This window comes from Sciurus carolinensis, chromosome 9 (assembly GCF_902686445.1).
Source record: "Sciurus carolinensis chromosome 9, mSciCar1.2, whole genome shotgun sequence".
Lineage (NCBI taxonomy): Eukaryota > Metazoa > Chordata > Mammalia > Rodentia > Sciuridae > Sciurus > Sciurus carolinensis.
Window position 1 is genome coordinate 74,166,505 of NC_062221.1, and position 21,372 is coordinate 74,187,876.

Consider the following 21,372-nt stretch of genomic DNA (forward strand, 5'->3'; position numbering starts at 1 on the left):
CAACATCGTCCTTGAGACTCTAGCCAGAGCAATTAGACAAACCAAAGAAATTAAAGGGATACGAATAGGAAAAGAAGAACTCAAACTATCCCTGTTCGCTGATGACATGATTATATATTTAGAGGAACCTGGAAATTCCACCAGAAAACTTTTAGAACTCATAAGTGAATTCAGTAAAGTAGCAGGTTACAAGATCAATGCTCATAAATCCAACGCATTTTTATACATAAGTGATGAATCTTCAGAAAGAGAAATTAGGAAAACTACTCCATTCACAATAGCATCGAAAAAATAAAATACTTGGGAATCAATCTCACAAAAGAGGTGAAAGACCTCTACAATGAGAACTACAGAACACTAAAGAAAGAAATTCAAGAAAACCTTAGAAGATGGAAAGATCTCCCATGTTCCTGGATAGGCAGAATTAATATCATCAAAATGGCTATACTACCTAAAATTCTATACAGATTCAATGCAATTCCAATTAAAATCCCAATGATGTACCTCGCAGAAATAGAGCAAGCAATTATGAAATTCATCTGGAAGAATAAAAAACCTAGAATAGCTAAAGCAATCCTCAGTAGCAAGAGCGAAGCAGGGGGTATTGCAATACCAGATCTTCAACTCTACTACAAAGCAATAGTAACAAAAACGGCATGGTATTGGTACCAAAATAGACAGGTAGATCAATGGTACAGAATAGAGGACATGGACACAAACCCAAATAAATACAATTTTCTCATACTAGACAAAGGTTCCAACAATACGCAATGGAGAAAAGATAGCCTCTTCAACAAATGGTGCTGGGAAAACTGGAAAACTATATGCAATAGAATGAAACTAAACCCCTATCTCTCACCCTACACAAAACTTAACTCAAAATGGATCAAGGACCTCGGAATCAGACCAGAGACCCTGCATCTTATAGAAGAAAAAGTAGGTCCAAATCTTCAACTTGTTGGCTCAGGATCAGATTTCCTTAACAGGACTCCCATAGCACAAGAAATAAAAGCAAGAATAAACAACTGGGATAGATTCAAACTAAAAAGCTTTCTCTCAGCAAAGGAAACTATCAGAAATGTGAAGAGAGAGCCTACAGAGTGGGAGAATATCTTTGCCAACCATACCTCAGATAGAGCGCTAATTTCCAGAATCTATAAAGAACTCAAAAAACTCTACACGAAGAATACAAATAATCCAATCAACAAATGGGCTAAGGAAATGAACAGACACTTCACAGAAGAAGATGTACAAGTAATCACCAGATATATGAAAAAATGTTCAACATCCCTAGTAATAAGGGAAATGCAAATCAAAACTACCCTAAGATTTCATCTCACCCCAATTAGAATGGCGATTATCAAGAATACAAGCAACAATAGGTGTTGGCGAGGATGTGGTGAAAAAGGAACACTCATACATTGCTGGTGGGGTTGCAAATTAGTGCAACCACTCTGGAAAGCAGTGTGGAGATTCCTCAGAAAGCTTGGAATGGAAACACCATTTGACCCAGCTATCCCACTCCTTGGCCTATACCCAAAGGACTTAAAAGCAGCATACTACAGAGATACAGCCACATCAATGTTCATTGCTGCTCAATTCACCATAGCCAGATTGTGGAACCAACCTAGATGTCCTTCGGTTGATGAATGGATAAAGAAACTGTGGCATATTTATACAATGGAATATTACTCCGCAATGAAGAATGATAAAATTATGGCATTTGTAGGCAAATGGTCGAAATTGGAGAATATCATGCTAAGTGAGATAAGCCAATCTCAAAAAACTAAAGGACGAATGATCTCGCTGATAAGCGGATGAGGACATATAATGGGGGGTGGGAGGGGCTAGCATTAGGTTTAGGGTTAGGTTTAGAGTTAGGCTAAGGAGAGCAGTAAGAATGAAGGAAAGAAGGACTGTGTAGAGGGAAAAGAGGGGTGGGAGGGGTGGGAGGGGTGGGAGGGGTGGGGGGGAGGGGAAAAAAATATAATAAACATCATTACCCTATGTAAACGTAAAAAAATAAAATAAAAAAAAAAAAAAAAAAAAAATTAGAAAAAAAAAAAAAAAAAAAAAAAAAAAAGAAGAAAGTCTTGCATGGCTTTGCAAATACTACAAAATGATTTCTCGAGTTTTCAGTATTATTTTGGGAATGTTGAAGCAGTCAGGCTGCAATATTTGAAACCCATTGGAGATATACACAGCTGATTTAAATATTGGGTTTTTTTTAACTTGACTTCTGTGGAGATGATTAAAAATGATAATCTGAAAAAAAAAAAAAAAAAAAAAAAAAAAAAAAAAAAAGTCCAATAGAAGAGCTAGATACAAAAGTGAATAATTACAGCTAATTTTTTAAATGAAACTCCATAATCAAGTATCAAGTAACTTTAAAATAAAGATGAGGAAATAATCTGTTTGTACTAGGAGGGCTTTCGACAGTGCTATCTAGAAGAACTGATTTTCTAGTCCTTTTAAGACCTTCCAAACAGTTGGAATATTAAGAAGAAAAATATGGAGGTAATGGCTGTAAGTGTCTGATGTGCTTAGGAAACAACAAGAGCTAGAGGGTACCAGAGGGAGCGGAAGCTCTCTAGAGCCTTGAATGCCACACCGTGGGATGTAGTTTAAGTTAATATTTCCCTAATTATTCAAATAATTCATGCTCATTATAGAAAATTTGGAAAAATGAAGGAGTTTCTTTTGTGGCTTCCTACTTTTTCTTATTTTATTTCTTGCATACAAACTTACTTAAAAAACAGTGATGACACTGTTTTATATAAAAACTTTATATACTGTTTCTTTCACTTAAGTGCACTGTAAGCATTTCCCATGTCATTTGAAATTGCTGGTTAATGTAAAGTTTAATGGCTGTGTAACAATCCACAATATGCATGTATGTATGTCCTGTAACTTATTAAAGCTGTGCTCTGTTGTTGAACATTTTTATTATTTCTACTTATTATGATAATAAATAATGCTATAACAAATGTATTGGAACATAAATTTGCCTGCATTTTTGATGATTTCCTTAGGGTAGTTATTTAGAATTGAGATTATTGATCTATAGGATATAAAGTTTTAAAGATTTTTGATGCATATTACCTTACTGTTTTTACAATGGAGGATATTAGCAAGATAAAAGATGTAAGTACTATTGGACAATGTGAAATTTTAATATTTTCATATTTTTAATACTTGACAGCTTGAAAGAAAGTAGCATCTCATTGCTGGGAAAGCTCACATTTCCTTCATTATGATGTTTGTCACATATTTTAAGTAACTACTAGTGATGAATTATTTGTATTTTTTTCTTGGAATTATCTATGTTCTTTCCCTATTTTCTATAGTGTTTTAGTGTTTTCATTATTGCTTTATGATTTTATCAACAAGTAAAATATATTCAAATATGTAAAAAATATTCTTTGAGATTTTTTTCCCAATCCTTGACATTTTTGATATCGTTTGACCTAATGTTCTCAGGCAATCCTGCTGCCATATGCACACAGATTTCTCAGTCTTTACTGTGTGAAAATGCATTCTTTATCTGTGAACAGTGAGGTCTAAATTATTTCCAAGAGAATCTGTCTATCTATCTGTCTATCTATCTATCTATCTATCTATCTATCTATCTATCTATCTAAATGAATGTTTTCGATGTCCATCAGCCTTATATTGTGTTAGGGCCACAAAATGTTTGCATGTTTGACACTTTATACTATCTTTGTAACGAAGAAGCCTACTTCTTGGAGCACCAGATGAAAAAAGGAAAGTTGTGATTGGATGTCATTACTGTTAATAATCTGGAGTATAATGTGTGCTGGACTTCTCAAGAGAGAGAGAGAGGGAGGGACCAGGTCATTTCCTAGGCACTTGACTATGATTGCATCTAAGCCAGTGTATGGTGTGTGTGTGTGTGTGTGTGTGTGCACGCTCATGTGTTTCCAGTTTGACTCACTCCCTGTAACAGTTCAAGGAGAACTGAAATCTGATGATTTCTTCATGTTATCTTGAGTAGAAAATAAAGGGAAAAAGTGTCTGATTGATATCTGGGCCTTTCACTCACTACCTTTAAAAAGAACCTATTAATTAATTTGGGGCTAAGCAAGGAGAAAAGAATATTGATTTTCAGTCAAAAATTCTCCTAAATCCTTCAATTCTAGTCATCTATATCAAATAAACTCATCATCAAATTAAAAGAAAAAAATTTTTAAAAAATGAAAGATACTTGAAGTAAGTAAATATTCTGAAAGAGAAAGTTCCATGTTCTTTATTTTAAACAAATTTAAAAATTATATTCTTGTCTGTTAATTTTTCTGAATAGATTTAAAATAACTTGTCAGGATCTATCCTTGTACCTTCACAAATATCCAATACAAAATAATTGAAATGCACATAAGTGTAAAAATTTTTGATAGTATATTTATTATAGGTTTGAGGACTTGTCATTTGAGATCTAGGAGATTAATGCTAAACACATATATAACCTTTTAAATGTCTCATAACATGAAAAAATAAGAAATTGAGGAAGTCCTTTCCCAAATGGTACAGGTGAGCACCTTTTCTCTGACACAGTCCCATTGAAAGCATAGTCTGAGAAAACTGAATAGGTCACAGATCTCAGAGGAAGGTTACATACAGGAACTACACTCTTTTAAATGGGATTCCTTGGTGTGGTTAAAATAGATGAATATAAGATATCAGATGTGTGTGGTATTTTTTGTTGTTGTTGTTTTGGTACCAGGGATTGAACCCAGGGTTGCCTAACCATGGAACCACATCCCAGGCCCTTTTTATTTTTCATTTTGAGACAGGATCTTGGTAAATTGCTTAGGGTCTCATTAAGTTACTGAGGCTGGCTTTGAAATTGCAATCTTCTTGCCTCAGCCTCCCAAGCCTCTGAGATTATAGGCATGCACCACCATGCTGGGCATCTCAAGTGATTTGTGGACTGGAGAGGGCATGAAAAATTATAGGTTGTGGACAACTCCAGGTTGGAGTGGGGTGAAGTGGAATGATGTCATTACCTCCCCAGGAGTGTGAAGAGGCCAGCTTGGTAGAAAAGTTCTCCTACCCAAGCATGTTGGTCCTGAAGGACTTCTATGATGGATCAGCCCAGGTAATGTGGCCTGGTGTTGTCCAGTGATCTAGCTAATTGTGGCTACCTATTTCAGGCACTTGTATTGCTGTGGTTCTTTTCATTTCAAACCCGTGGAAAGTGCATCTTTGCTGGCAATCAACCCTTTAGTGAATGAAACATTTATTTGACTCTTGATCCTCTTTCTTAGGCCTTTTCAGCATGTACATCTTCACAATACTTGTGGTTCCCAAGAAGGCTCTTTATAGCATCTTATTTTCCTTTTTGCAGTCCTGGGGTTTGAACCCAGATATTTGTGCATGTCAGATAAATGCTGTACTCCTGAGCTACATCTCTAGCCCTTTTATATTTATTCTGAGACAAGTTCTCACTACATCACCCAAGTTGGCCTCAAACTTTCCACTGATCTTCCTGCCTCAGCATCCCAAGTAGCTTGGACTACAAATGTGCACCACCTTGACTGACATGCTTAATGACTTCTTAGCTACCTCTGGAAGCTTCACAATTAACTTCATAATTAATAAAGATCAACCGCAGTTTCCTAGCCTGTAACATGTGATAAATATGTTTTCTGTTGACTCACAGTGTTGTTTTAATAATAAAATAAAAATTATTTATGTGAACATGATGTATAAATGTGAGATATTATCATATCTCAATATTAAGCTTAAGGATTCACAAACACTTGATTTGTACCCACAGATATCAGGTCTAGCCTCTTTTTGCATTTTTCCTCATAAAATAAGCTCTTCCAAAAGCAGGACGTTTGGTCAAAAGAGTTGTTGCCTCTTAGTAAGTGAAATTCTGGAGCCATGCTCTTTGTGTTCAGCATCGTTTTTCCTCCAGAGATCAGGCCCATTTCAGTAGTACCAGAGGCCGACCTTGTGAGTTCCTCCTCTTCACCACAAGGTGGTGCTAGTGTATCCATTAAGACTTTACCTGGCTAAGGAATCAAAGATCCTCTGCATCAACCCTAATTTATGATCAGGATTTACAACCCGTTGTCATAACTTTACCTTTCCTAAGCCATCAATTCTATGTTTCTTTTCAAAAAAATTCTCTTCCTATAAAATTCACTTTGCTTTTTTCCCCCTTTCTTTCTTTTCTTTCTTCTTCTTCTTCTTCTTTTTTTTTTTTAATGTATTAAGCTTGCTTCGTGGCAAATCCATGTCTACACTATGAAGTAGTGACTATGTGTACAAGTTTCTTCAGGGGTCAGTCCTTGACTTTCTTCAGTGGTATTCTACAAAATCTAGTCGTGGGGTTGTTTACAAAATATCACCATCAAGATTTGATGTTATGGGTGTTTTGATGAATCACCAAAGGGGAGGAGGATGTGAAGGTGTATTTTTTTTCTGTATTGCAGAGATATTGCTCCGTAAAAAGGACTTTGGGTTTCACCTGTGGATGTGCATAAGCTGCTTGACCTCTCTGAGCCTCTGTGTACGTTCTGAAATATGGTAATGATGGTAACAGCAATCTCTTTGAACTGTTACAAAAATTAGGGGCCAGTGATAATGTAGTTTCTCTTTGTAACTTAGTAAACAAGAGGGTTCTAACTTAGTAAATAAGAGAAAACATGCCAGTCTCGCAAGCACTGTACCTGTGACTCTGAGAGTGCTCAACAAACACTAGTGAGTGTTGTCATTATTGTCAAGGATGCCAGAGAGTTTGCAGATGAGTCCAAGGGTCAGGCTGGAGGAACCCTGAGACACTTGCTTTTATGTTCCTTGGCTCTGTATGACTATAGAAAACTATTCCCCTGTTTAGGCACGGAACTGGGCCCAGAACTGCATTTGAAAGGTTAGGAGGTCTTTTGCCTTTTTCTATTCCTTCCCTCTCCTCCTCCTTTCCACTTACTGGAAGAATAAAATCATTTCCATTTAAACTATACCCCCTTTTAGGATATGAATTTGTATTTCTGTAAAAACACTTGAAGAAGACAGGGGACCTAGTTTTCCTCCTAGCAATGTTATCAAGGAGCCTCATGAGGTTAGAGAAATCTGGCTTGGAAGCCAGGGAATTCCAGATCTAGAGACTTGGAAATAAAACTTATACATTTAATAGCTGACATTTTCTGATTTGATGATTCTTTAAAATGTTAATGGTAATATTTTTTCTTTCTATCAGACCAGTTGGTTATAAAGGTTAAAATGAACGTGCAAGGTGTGAATGGTAATGTTGGGTCAATATTAAAAATAGAGGTTATTAGGTATCTGATAGTATGTGTATGTGTTGGGTGAAAAGGTCATGCTCTGGACTGGGCAAAATAAGGTCAGCCTAGCAATTTCAACTCTACAGTCAGGAAGAAAGAGCATTGTATATTCTATTTCTTTCTTCCTCACTCACATACACAATATGCCCCCCATCCCCTAGTCCCAGTTTAAAATATAGGACAATTATTTGTCCCAATAGAGTTGAAAATGGGACAAACATTAAAATATGGGTCATTCCTAACTGTGTTTGTGATATCTAGTAATTTTGCCCTTGGGGGAACATGAACATTATTTTCTAGGACAGGGATCAGTCCCTGGCCTTTCCTTAAGAACCTTAGTGGAACAACATCTGCCTGGGCAGGAATAGGTATAGGACACAGGGGAAAGGTATGTAAGGAGCAGATAGTAGAAGAGGAAGGCAGAGAAAGGATAAAGAAAGAGTAGCACATTGTTGGGAGTGAAGACAATTTCTAACTGAGTGTTCAGATATCAGGTGGAGGAGAGATCAGAACCTTGGAGGTAGGAAAATGGGGGCTGATTGCAGGTGTGCTGCTTGCTGACCCTGTCACCTCCAGACACTTTGATTTTCAGTTTCCTTACTTCTGAAGTGGGGTTAACAGTATCTATCTTTGCACAGTTGCAGTTACTTTAGCAGGACACAATGTCTGAGTATTAGTGTGTGTGCGCATGCGCATGCGTGTGTTTTTGTGTGTGTGTGTGTGTGTGTGTGTGTGTGTGTGTGAGAGAGAGAGAGAGAGAGAGAGAGAGAGAGAGAGAGAGAGAGAAAGAGAGAGAGGAGCCCTCATTGTGAAAAAAGCATCAACAGTTTCCAGTCCACGTTGCCCTGTGGTCTCTCCCCCTCCAGGAGTTCTCCACCTTACTCCCACATAGGGAAGTGTGTCCTGGAGCCTTGGGAATTATGGGAGGCATTCCAAGGAAAATGTGCAGGTCAGGTGGACCAAGTTAGAGGTGCATGCCTGCCTCACCCTTCTGGAGAGTGCGCTTCAAAGCCCATCTCTGTTGACATCCAGGCGAACTGCTCTGGGCTGTCACACGCAAAGACTCCCCTTGTGGGCATCCGTCCTTGTCAAAGTGTGCAGCAGGACTCCAAGGACAGTTTTCTCCAGGTCCCTTCTCAGTTAATTTTGAATACAAAATCAAAAAGACTTGAATGTAGCTAATCATACCATTAGTTCCCATTTCTCCATCCTAAACATAAGGGTCTACTGGGAGGATGTCATATTTTGCTAAAATCAAGACATACTATGTTTGGGCTATTCCCAAGATTAATCAGCTTCATAAATAATTCTAATGGATGGATTTTGTTGTGAATACTTTGAAATAGTTTCTTATAAAATATACTCTAGATTTTATAAGAATTGATAAGTACTGTGTTGGTCTACAGTGATTTTCCCTCTTCTTTTAAAAACTCAAGAATTAGTCAATCTTCTGTCTTCTTGTTCATTGTTTATTCTTCTTGATTCCATCATGCCAATATAGAATAACTCTGAGGAAAAGATGCAGAAACTGCTTTAGCACCTGAATTATAATTTGACTGGATTCTGCTACAAGTTTTCTTTTTTGCAAATATAAAATAGTGATGGTAGAAATAACAATGACTAAATTTGGATGTTGTTTTAACAATGTGAAGGTACTTCCACATGAATTGTTTCTCATGATCCTTAAAACCCTTTGTGAGGTTTGTTGGACTGGTGTTATCAATATAGGTTGATTATCCCTTATCTGAAATGCTTGAGACTAGAGGTGTGTGGAGTTTGGATTGCTTTTTCTGGAATATTTGCATATATTTAATAAGATATCTTGGGGATAGGACTCAAGTCTGAACACAAAGTTTATTTATGCTATATATATATATATATATATATATATATATATATATATATCTTATACACCTAGCCTGAAGGTAATTTTATACAATATGTTAAATAATTGTGTGCATGAAACAATTTCATTCTATGGAAATTTGTGCATGAAACAATTTCATTCTATGAAATCCCCTCCTCCCCTGCCTTGTGGTATCACATTGTGTACTCAAAGAGCTATGGATTTTGGAGCATTTGGATTTTGGACTTTTGCACTAGGGATACCCAACCTATATCTCCACTCTAAAGCCAAGGAGACTGAAACTCAGGTGGCTATGTAACTTACTCAAAATTCTACTGCCACTAATTGGCAGACTGTGGTTGCATAAAGTGTGGATCTCTGACTTGACTTTTGAATGTCTTGTTGTGTATGGATTTTATTGTATGTGTGTTATTTTTGGAAGAAAGGAAGCTACAAATAGACAAACATGCACTCACACTGCTGTTCAAGTAGACAAACACACACACTCACACTGCTGTTCAATATAATTTTCCATGATGATGGAAATAGTCTATTAGTAATAGACTAATAGTCTATTAGTAATAGTAATAGACTATATTAGTAATAGTAATAGACTAATAGTCTAATAGTACTATTCAGTTGTGGTAGCCATTAGCCATGTGTGACTATGAGCACTTAAAATGTGGCTATTATGACTGAGGGACTGAATTTTTATTTATTTAATCTTAATTAAATAGCCTCCTGCTAAAGTGGTCCATGCCCAGGAACAACCAGGACAGGGCTCCTCATCTGTAAGTCTCTTCCCCAGAGTTAAGACAATAGTAAGTTCAGCCTCTCAGGGAAGGGCACGAGAACAGTAAGGGGGAGAATCCCCAATGTCCTAAACATTTACTCCAAGGAGACTGACCTCTAAACCACAAGCGATTACTTGGTGGCTTTGCAGGGGCAGGAAGAAACAGGGGCCCACAAGCATGGGGAATTAAGCTCCATTTCTGCTCATCTCAGTCATAATGTGCCAACTTTAAATTCACTGCATGAATAAACCTCAGGCCCTTTGGGGCTTTTTCCCTACTGAATTATTCTTATAGGGTCACACAGTCCTGTATATGAGTCTTTGGTTATGTGCTTCGCTTTCTAATTGTGCACATTTCAAAGTGTGAATCTCATCAGGGAGCTCTCCACATAGGTAATTGGTTTCGCTGGTTTTGCTTAGAAAGAACATGAAGCTTCCTGAACCCTCCCTCTCAGTCCCACAGCCAGGGGCCCTACAGGGCAGCAGAGGCAGAGTCTAGAACCTGGGTTCAGATGAGCCCTATCTCTGGCGAGTTGCCTGACTTTGGGCCAGCATGCAAGTGCTCTACCTCCTCGCCCTCATCTGTGAAGTGGATGTGCAGTGCCTGCCTCATAGGGTTGGTGATGAGATTAAGTGGATGAATACTTTCAGCAGTGCTCAGTACAGTAAGTGCCACAGTGGTGCTCATTGTTGATATTTTTGTAGGCTTAGCTTCACTCTGGTCTCCAGGGTCAATTGTGTTTCCTTCCTTCTAGGAAAGAAGGGAAATTTAAGGAACACGTGCCCCCCCCCCCCAGTATCTGTATAAGGGAGCTTTATGGCTAATTCTTGTAAACACTGACACTGGGTGCTCACCTAGTTCCTGGAGTCTGGTCCCCAATGCTCAAAACTCACCAGGCAGTCTCCAGGTGCAGCAGGATTTTCCCGGGTCTGACCTTGGTCTGCCTGCTGTTGAATCATATCAAACCCTTACTTATAATGCTCAAACCACCTGCCTCCACTTCTGCTGTGGAATACTGAATGGTCCACCTGCCTTGCTGGGATGGGCTTGACCATTTCTCAAAATGGTTGTCTGGCTCCTTCTGCCTCTCATTATATCTCCTTTTGATTTCCAAATAGGCATGGTTTTTGGAGTCAAATTAGACACTTTTATTTCAGAGGTGGGGGCAGTGCAGAGAGGCAATTTCCCATTTGTAATGAGATGAATTTCTTTTGGCAATAGGCTCAAAACCTATCCATTTTCTCATATTTTGTGACCCATTGCTATAAATTGTAGCTTTGACTTCTTTTTTGACTGTCTAGGCCAAGTACTTTATTCATTAATTCATTCGTACATTTAGAAAACTTTATTTAGGGCTGGGGTTGTAGCTTGGTGGTAGAGTGCTTGCCTAGCATGTGTGAGGTACTGGGTTTGATTATCTGTGCCACATATAAATAAATTAATTAAAAAAAGTCCATAGGCAACTAAAATAGTTTTTAAAAGAAAATTTTATTTACTGAGTGCGTATACTGCACTAGACATCCTTGTTAGACCTGAAGGAGGGTCTCAAAAACTCTTGTTAAATTGCATTCGGAAGGATTAAGCAGAGTGCCACCACTACCTTGAGATGCTGCTTCATCCTTAGAGAGACACACCTCAATGTCTGGACATGGGAAGGAAGAGGGAAGCTAAAATTAAAAGAACAGAAGACAATGAAACCATTGCTGGGTCTTCTGTTAGCTCACAGCTGTCCTGCTCCCTGGTTTCCTCTGCCTGCCCAATGCAAAGGATGCTGTGAGGTCAGGGTGAGATACTGAAACCCCCACTGGATAGCATGCCACCCATGTTCCGTGAAATGGGAATGACTAGACACATCAGAACTTCCTAGGTTTGAAGAGGCACATATAATATTGAATTTGAATTTGCAAGGCTAATCTTATTTCAGATCTAATGTTGTCCCTGGTCTAATCAGTTATTTAGTAGGAATTTACAGAGCAAAGCACTGAGACATACACCCACAAATATGCCTTTTTGGATTATTTGCCTTTTCAAATCCAAGCAGTTTAATCAGGGCACTGTTTAGCAGGTACTGTCTTAGAGGAAAGAGGTGTAAGTACTTATGTCAAATTTATTGGCTCAGGAAGTTCAGTCACTGCCGGAAGAACCCAGGAGGGCTCCCCTGGCCGTGCTGAGGTCTCAAGGCTGGGAATTGACAGCAGGTGAAGGAACTTAAACTCCACTTGATATTACACTAAGACATGCTCAGAGCCTGGAGCAGAGCAGAGAAACAGAAAGGGGGAAATAAGAAAAAGATTTAAAAAAAACCCTGCTTGTTAATATGTATATTTTACATGGCATCTTTGAAGATGAAGTTGCTGTGCACACTACTTTACTCCAATTCAGTGAGTTTTACAAGACCACAGGGGGACTTGTTCCAGTTTGAACAAGCTGAAAATGTCTTAAAGCTGACAGAATAATGAGTATTTTTTCTTTGTTTAATATTTTTGATCCAAATCGGGGAACTGTGGTTTCTGTCATTTCTACCCAATCCACCTTTTGCTATTTTTCAGCCATGTTTTCTTGACTTGTTAGGCTTGTTAGAAGATTGAATTTCTTGTAGGTATAATAAGAAAGCAAAATAAAAGCAGTTATTTCAAGTTATTAATAACAAATTTCAAAAATCATGTATTGATTGAGTCGCTGTTTTAGCTAATTTTAAAGCTGATGATTTTGACAGGATTTGTTTTCTCTCTTTAGTTTTTTACTTTGTGCTGGTTGCATTTCTGTTCTTGACCTGAAGATTAAACTGTGACTGGAGTTTGACCTTCTATACTTGGGCAACCAGAAAGGGACAGAGGGAGAACCTTTTAGAACAAATGTGTAACCAGATAAGCCCAACTGGGATTGGATTAGAAACAGGTAAGAGTAAATACAGAAGCATCATTTTGCTTTGCTATGGAACCAGCCCAGGTGCCCATCAACAGATGAATGGATAAGGAAAATGCAGAATACATCACAATGGAGTTTTACTCAACCATAAAGAAGAATGAAATTATGGCATCTGCTGGTAAGTGAATGGAATTGGAGAACATCATGCTATGTGAAATAAGCTAGATTCAGAAAGTCAGGGTCAAATGTTTTTTCTCACTTATGGATACTCGACCAAAATAAGGAAGAAAAAGTGGGCAGACACCATGAACATGGAAGGGAGATCAGTAAGAAAGGGATTGGGGGGTGGAAAGGGAAGGTCAGAAAAAGGGAAGAATGGTGGAATGAAATTGACCAAATTATGCTATGTATGTATATAAATGTATCACAGTGAACTTCACCTTTCTATATACCTATAAAGCAATAATTTAAAAAACTACAAATAAATAGAAGGAAGACAAGTAGAATAGAGGAAGAGGAACAGGAGGAGGAAGGAAAAAGAAAGGAAATGGAGAAGGGAAAGGGAAGTATTGGGGACTGAAGAGGAGCAAATTATATTTCAAGCATATGATTATGTTGAAATGAACCCCAATATTATGTATAACCATACTGCACTAATAAAAACATAAAAATTTAAGGAAATTTGAAAATAGTCTATCAGTTAATGATTCAATATTGGTCATTAATTGTGATAAGCGTGTCATATTAGTGTAAGAGGTTAAAAAGAAAAACCATGGACAGGATTTATGGGAATTCTCTGTACTATCTTTGAAATTTTCCTGTAAAAAAATGACAAAAATTTTAAAAATTATTATTTTTAAAACTGACCGGAATTGACATTAAAAGAATGGTTTTTGTACTGGCCCTGAGATTGTTTTTCAGAGACAGCTTTATTAGCACATTTGTCATTATTATTCCTATTCAGTGCAATACTTGTAAAATTTCTTAATATGTGCTACAGAACTGAGGTTCAAAAAAGTTACATAATTTACCCAAGGTTACTCGGCTGTTGTAAAAACCTAGCTCTGTCTCCAATATCTGTTCTTGTTTCATAATATATTTGCTTTAGCTTTATATATAGGAACTTTATGTCGGAAATTCCCTTAAGGCCTAGCTATTTTTGCCCTAGAGGTACTATTGATTGTGGTGGCAGAAGTAATAGTACTGTTAGGAAATGAATGTTTTTGTCCTCTACAAATTTGTATGTTGAAGTCCTAATCTCCAATGTGATGGTATTAGGAGATGGGACTTTTGGGATGTGACTGGGTCATGAGGGTGGTGCCCAAAGAGTGGGATTGGTGGCTTTAGAAAAGAGACTCCAGAGAGCTCAATATTGCCCTCTTCCTACTAAGTGAGGATACTAGGAGAATTCAGCAGCCTGCAACTGGAAGAGCCCTCTCAGATCCCAGCCAAGCTGGCACCTTGCTCCTGGGTACTCCAGCCTTAAGGACCATGAGAAATAAGTTTTTGCTGTTTTTAAGGAATCCAGTCTATGGTACTTGTTATAACAGCACTAGCAGACTAAGTCAACTGTTTTCTTAAACTCCTTCATAATTTACCAATTCACATACCTCATTTCATATTTACCAGGGCAGAGGTAATTAATACCATTTTATATAAAAGGACACAGAAGCTAGGATCTGTTTTCTGGAATTTATTATACTCTCCATCTCTCTGGGGGCAAGCAAGAACACATGAACTGGACCTTGTACCTAGTGCCTGTCCAGGAATATTAGACCAGAAGAAAATGAACAGGAGGGGTTCCACCCAGGCCAGGCTCACAGCTACATCCCCTGGAGCTTTTTGTGTCTTGCCGGGCTTCTGCTCCTGCTGCTGTTACTTCCCTGGGAACCAAAGGCCTAGTGCAGTTTTATGCTGTGTATGCATCCACTGTCCACACTCACCAGGTGTCAGCTCTCCATTCACTTCCTTCCCATCCCATTAGGTTTCATTGTCTGTGGGTTGCAACAACGGCTCACAGCCTCCTTGTGCTCTGTGGTGTTTCGGGGTCATGGTCGGGGGACTGGGAGGAAAGTGGAACTACAGTAACCCTCACCCTTATCCATCACCCTTATCCATGCTACATTCTAGGACCTCTAGAGGATTCCTGAAACCATGCATAGTACCAAACCCTGTATTTACTGTTTTTTTTTTTTCCTTTAGGTACATACCTATGATAAAGCTTGATTTCTAAATTAGGCACAGTAAGAGATGAACAACAATAATGAAATAGAATGAATATAGTAATATACTGTTATAGAGGTTATTTATAACTTATGAATTGTTTATTTCTGGAATTTTCCTCTTAAAATTTTTGGACTATGGTCAACTGTGGGTCACTAAAGTCAAGGAAAAAGTAAAACCATCAATAAGTGATTTCACTTCAGAGATTGGGACTCTGGTCTCATTGGCTACATGGCCTGAAGAGTTCATCTTTCCTCTTTGTGCCTCATTTTCTTCCTGCTAGAACAGGGCTCATTTTCTCCTTGTTAATAATATGTGATGGTGTGGAATACAGTGTTTATGGAATGGTACAGGCTCATCTCCTCAATTATCTGGGATTTGAGTATGCTTTTTGTTTCTTAGAACGGATTAGTACCTAAGGATAGTTAGGTTCTAATATTATGCATTTTTTTTTGACAGAACAGAGAAAAATTGCATTTCTCCAAAATATTGACAAACCCAAGGGATGCTGCACTTACCCGCGCTGCCATCTGCACTCAGAGGAACACAACAGAAGTGAGAAGATCTCAAAATGCAGTGCAGTGTGCCAGTGCCTAAAGCAACAGTTAAATGAAAAATACCTCCAATTCCATAAGCTCAAACTTGGTTAGGGAGAAGGAGAAGCTGGGAGACAGGGCCGACTCTATGGGGAATTTTATTACCATTTTTTTGTAAAAGCTCTGAAGAGCAGAGCTCCAGTTTTCACCTAGAGTATAGCAAAAAGACTGAACAGAAAATCCTTTGGGTGTTATAAATGTGTAAATTTGTCACCAAAATTCTATATAAAATGTGCACAATATCTCCTTGAGGTTGCAATCTTGATTTGGATTTTGTCATTCATTTTCCTCTCTCCTCTTTTTCTTCTGGGAGAGGGTAGGCAAATTTTACTATTTTTTTTTTCAAGCTTTTGTCATATAGGTTTTCTTATTGCAACTTTTTGCCTTGAATCATAATTTCAATACTTTCTCTCCTTTCAACTTCTGATTGGAGTCTTTTAAGTCCTGACTTGCTCCCACCACAGGCATTCTCACCTAGAACTAGTCCCAACGTCAGTTTTCATTTAGAAAGTTAAGAGAATGATTGTCATTATTACTTCAGTGCTATCCTGAATGCCTACCATAATGGAATCTTACGTGTCAATCATATCAAATGGGGAACCCCTCCCTTCTCTTTATTGAATATTGGTTTCTGGAGGAATACAAATACTAGACAGTGGTTGAAGGAGAGGAGATACTAATAACTATTTTTGAATAAATGCATCAAAGAGATCTCAAAGGGAAGTTCCTTCATTTGTTTTATATTTTGCCTTCATCCAAAATAATTTCAAGCCATTTTCAATAAGGTCCATATGTGCTCTGCAACCATGGCACCATCTTTGCAACCATCTAGGTCAAGTGCTTCTCATGGCAGAGGAGAATAAATGGACACTATTCTCAGGAGGATTGTAGGAAGAACCCAGAATAATCAGATTTTGCCTTCCAATTCATAATATATCTATGCTTGCCCTAGTACTAAGGTGCTTTAATTACCTAACTTCAAGTAAACTGGAGTCTCCAGACATAGGAGCCAGCTGTGACCCATGGCTTCCTGGATCTCCCAGTGCTTCACTGCATAGCCTGGAGATACCTGTACTTCAGGGTGAGGGACATGGCAACAGGACTTTCAAATGGTGGAAGAGCAGGAATAGAAGGATATAAAATTCCTAAATGTAAACCTCTGAGTTTCCTTTCAGTGCAGACAAGACAGGAAATCTCAAATAGACTTTTAAATAAATCAGCTGTAAGACTCTGGAGCAAATTCATTTTTCTCTTTGGTTGAAATATGATCAAGGAAAAGCATTGTTAAGTCTATCAGCATAGATGACTTATAACTCTTGGCTGTGAATATTTGTTGACTACCTATGTTTTTTACTTAGGTTAAAAAAAAAAAGCTAGCTGTCCACTTTCATTATCTGAGTATGTTCTAATGTTTTTCACACTTTCTTGAACATTGGAATCACCTGAGGAGTTAAAGAAACACTCCAAACATCTAGGGTGCACCTGATGCCAATTATATCAGACTCTCTGGAGGAATGGGTGGGGTTGAGAACCATCCATCAGCCATCAGCATTGTGTTTTAAAGTTTCATAGGTGATTCCAATGTGCAGCCAAGTTTGAGAACCAATGTTATAGACCAGTGGTTCTTAAACTTAAGTGTGTGTCAGAATCACCTGGAGAGCTTGTTAAAACAGATTCTGGGTTCCACCACTAAGATTTTCTGAGTGAGTAGCCTTAGGAAGGATCTCAAGAACTGTGTTCCTTACGCATCCCAGATGATGCTACTGGTCTGGGGATTGCATGGAGAGCCACTGTTCCAGAGTTTCAGATGTGTTAATTCTATGGGAATAGATAGCATAGAAATATTTAAGCTAAAATGTTGAATTTGGGATAGATTGGTAAAACTAGGTGATATACTAGGGATTGGGCAATATTTGTACATTCTTGCTCTCTCTTCTGCTACCGTGGCCATATTTGAATCTGATTGACAACACATTTTGTTTTAGGTGGATTTAGCCCAGGTCTTGGATATTCAGTCACAATCTATTTCCTGTGGGTTAAAACCATTTCATCAATGCGAATGAAGAATAACCTCTGCTGGTTACTAACACAGGTGTCACATGAGATGTCATGGTGAACTAGGAATGTTGTCTCATCACTCTCTCAGTGTTTGCCTGTTAGAGTAAGGCTTCAGAGGTGTGATAAATATCCTTTCTCTAGGAAGACTTCTTTATTGGGCTTAACAGTTTCTAGCCTGGCCACCTCTTGTTTCAGCTTAGTGCAGTTTTTTTTTCTTCTATTATAAATATTATCTGCACGACTCTCTTAGCTTTACTAGTCCCATTAAAGTGTCATTAGGTTTCCCATTAGCAGCTATTGTTGATGGTCTCCTGCAGAGGCCTCAGCATGAGCCTCCTTGCTATGAATTTGAGCTGGGGGGAGAACATGAGTAAAGAAGGAAATGCCGAGACAGTCTCTACTATCTGCTTCCCAACCTCAAAACACAAAAGCTAGGCTGGAACTAAAGTTGTTCTTCTCTAGGTAAAGTTGGCAGCAGGTAAAACAAAATTTGTGTATCCATTCCCTTAGCTCCCAAACAGCAACTTCCATCTAATTTTTTTATTGCTCCTGTATTTTTAAAATTTAAAAACAAACAAAATATCCAGCTCATATCTCCTTCATTCTGTCAGTTGCCAGTAAACTTTCAGTTTATTGTCTACCTAGATGTCTGATTAATTAAGCTGCCTTATGTATGGGATACCAGATAACCCACAGATAAGGTTGAGTCCCAGAGAAAAAGGTGTGTCTGTTTTCATTCCCTTTCTTAGAAAACAATCTTTTTTGTATTAAAGTTGTCAGCATGTGTATTTATTAAACACTATATTTATAAAGCATACATATAATCAGTAAAACTGAAGGAAAGATGAAACCTAGGTACTATCTGAAATCTTCATCTTAACTGCTTATACTGATTAATATCAGACCTTTAAAGAAATCTGTAACTTTAAAGAAATATCCCTTCAGAATTTCTGACATCAGAAGTCCCTTAAATTCGTATATATCCCTAGGCTTCATGTGTCTTTAGGCTTAACCAAGACAATTATCAGGCAGCTTGTCCTCAATTAACTGAACAATGTCGTCTTCCAGAAGTTTTTAACTTCCTTCTCCTCAGATGCCCACCTTTCCTTTCTTGCAGTTTGGAGGAAAAGAAAAAAAAGATCCTAATTACACACACTAGTTCCATTTACCGGTTCCTCTTCACCATGATTGTGCTTTTCTGATTAGGAGAAAATTTGCTTTCTCTGACTGCCGCTTAGATTTAGCTCTCTGCCCTTTCCAGCCGAAAAAGAGTCCTAATTTACACTGAATACCTACGTTTAGTCATTACCACTAAATGTTAAAACTTCCTGTTGAGAATCTCCTGGAACTCTTCAGTCTGGCATTGTAGTACAGCCTGGCTTCTCTTAAGGGGTTTTAATGAAGTCTATGTCAAAGCCTGTCTCAAGGTATGATTATTCAGTTAGAAATGTGTGTTAGCTATTCATCATCATAACCAAAATACTCGACAAGAACAACTTAGAGGAGGAAAGCTTTATTTTGGGTTCAGGGTTTCAGAGGATTCAATCTGTGGTCAGTTGGCTCCAAGGAAGAGACATCATGGTGGAAGGCATGGTGAAGGCAAGTTGCTCTGCTCATGGCAGCTGGAAAGGAGAGGGCAGGGAGGGGAGAGGGAGGAAGATGCTGAGAGGAGATAAATCCTTCCAAAGCAGTCCCCCAATGACCTAATTCTTCCAACTAGGTCCCAACTCCCAGTAGCTCATTCAGTTATCAGTGGATTAATCCATCAAATCCACTCTAAGGTCAGAGTGCTCATGATCCAGTCATTGCTTAAAAACACCCAGCTATGAACTTTGTTGCTTTGGGAACCATGCATTCAAGCAGGATTTTGGAGGACACCAAAGATGCGAACCATAACAAAATGGGAGTGATTTTTTTTCTGTATGAGGGGAGGATGTTCTCTGCTCTTCAACCAGGTCCACCACACTGAATGGAGATCTGGAGGAGTACCATGTGAGTGTCTAGGAATTTGACAGTAAGGCACTCACTGGAGGTCCAAAGCATGACCGCAGTATGAATGTGCTTTGCATTGATGAGCTCAACTGTTCAGGAAAATTAAGTTGAAACCCAATGGAATCTCTTAAAATTAACCTCTACCGAGCTCTTTGGAATAACAGAGTTCACGCTTTCCTGCATAAAACATGGGGCATTGCCTGGTGTGGTGGCAATCCACTTGGCACTTACTTTTCTGCAGATGGCATTTTTATGTCTCAAGAGTTGAGTGAATTTGTAGCAACCTTGCTTATACCAATATTATTTGCTATCATAATTATCATCTTATTAAATGATAATTTAAGAAAAAATGTTTCTGTGAAAGCCAAGCATCCTTGGAAATAGTTTATAAAACAAGTTGCTAAGAATTTTCAAAGTAGGGATGGGCAAAACATTCGCAAAAAAATTAAGAAAATGTAAAATCTAACAGAGTTCTGCATTTAGATTATTTTGTCTCATTTATAGAAATTAGAGATTGCATTATAAAAGTGGTTTAGGCAAGAAAGACAATAGAGGTCTTCCATCAACAGGTTCATGGTAGAAGAAGCAGTCTCAACTCTACATTAATATATTGATGAATAATGTAAATTTATAGGTCTGTTTGAATAAAGTACTGAAGGAACTTTGTCTTTTCTATCATCAATCTACTGTTAATCCCTTGTGCATTCACTGTTTATGCAATCCAAGTGAGAGCACAGTCATAGTGGATTTTGAGAATTCCCAGGGGGGCTTACATGTTCATGGACACTTCTGGCTCTAAACTTCCAGTTCCCTGTATTTCAGTTTCGCATGGTCACTGTGCATTTTCTTTGTTCTGTGTCTCTGAGTCCTAACTGTGAAGCTCAGTTTTCCTTACTTTGTCTATAGAAAATACTGCATAAAATATTTAAATGTATAATAGACTTGACGGAAGTTGGGAGATGGGAGGATAAGACACGGTTTTACATTGCAGAAACAAAAACACTGAAAAATGGGACTCGGATATCTTTGCTCATAGAAGTCTTTTGGGCATCTTGCTACAGGAAAAGGGAGTTGACCATGAACCTCTCACAGTACCCCAGACACACATCATCTGCCCAGTTTCTTCTAGTACCACTTATTTCTTCTCTCTTCTGACTTTCCTCACCATTCCTGTTTATGTCAAAAGCAGAGGAGAGTTTGGTTAACTCTTTGCTATCTCATCTCCAGCTAACCCTTGTTCTTGGGTAGGGTCTCACCTCCCAACCTGTCTTCACTCTGGTGATTGGGGAGGGGATTATATATAAATAATGTATGTATAATCATACACATATGATTAAGTGTATATTAATCATATGCATGATTATATACATACATATATGTATACACACACACATACATACATATCACATCCTAAGTACTGGAACACCTTTAAAAGTGAGTAATATTAATAATTTCACTGGCATAAAAGACAAAATTATGGATTATTCTAGGTAAACCAGAATCTTCTATTCATTAAGGTCTTTTTTAAACCATGGACAATTTTTTCCTTATTAATCCTGGTGTCAGCTGATAAAGCTTTTTTCACTCCATTACCTATACTTCCAAAGTTGTCAAACTAAAATAGCCAGTTCTTTGCTTCATAGAAGGAGTGAGTTATTAAATGAAAGAAAGTGTACTTCTCCCCT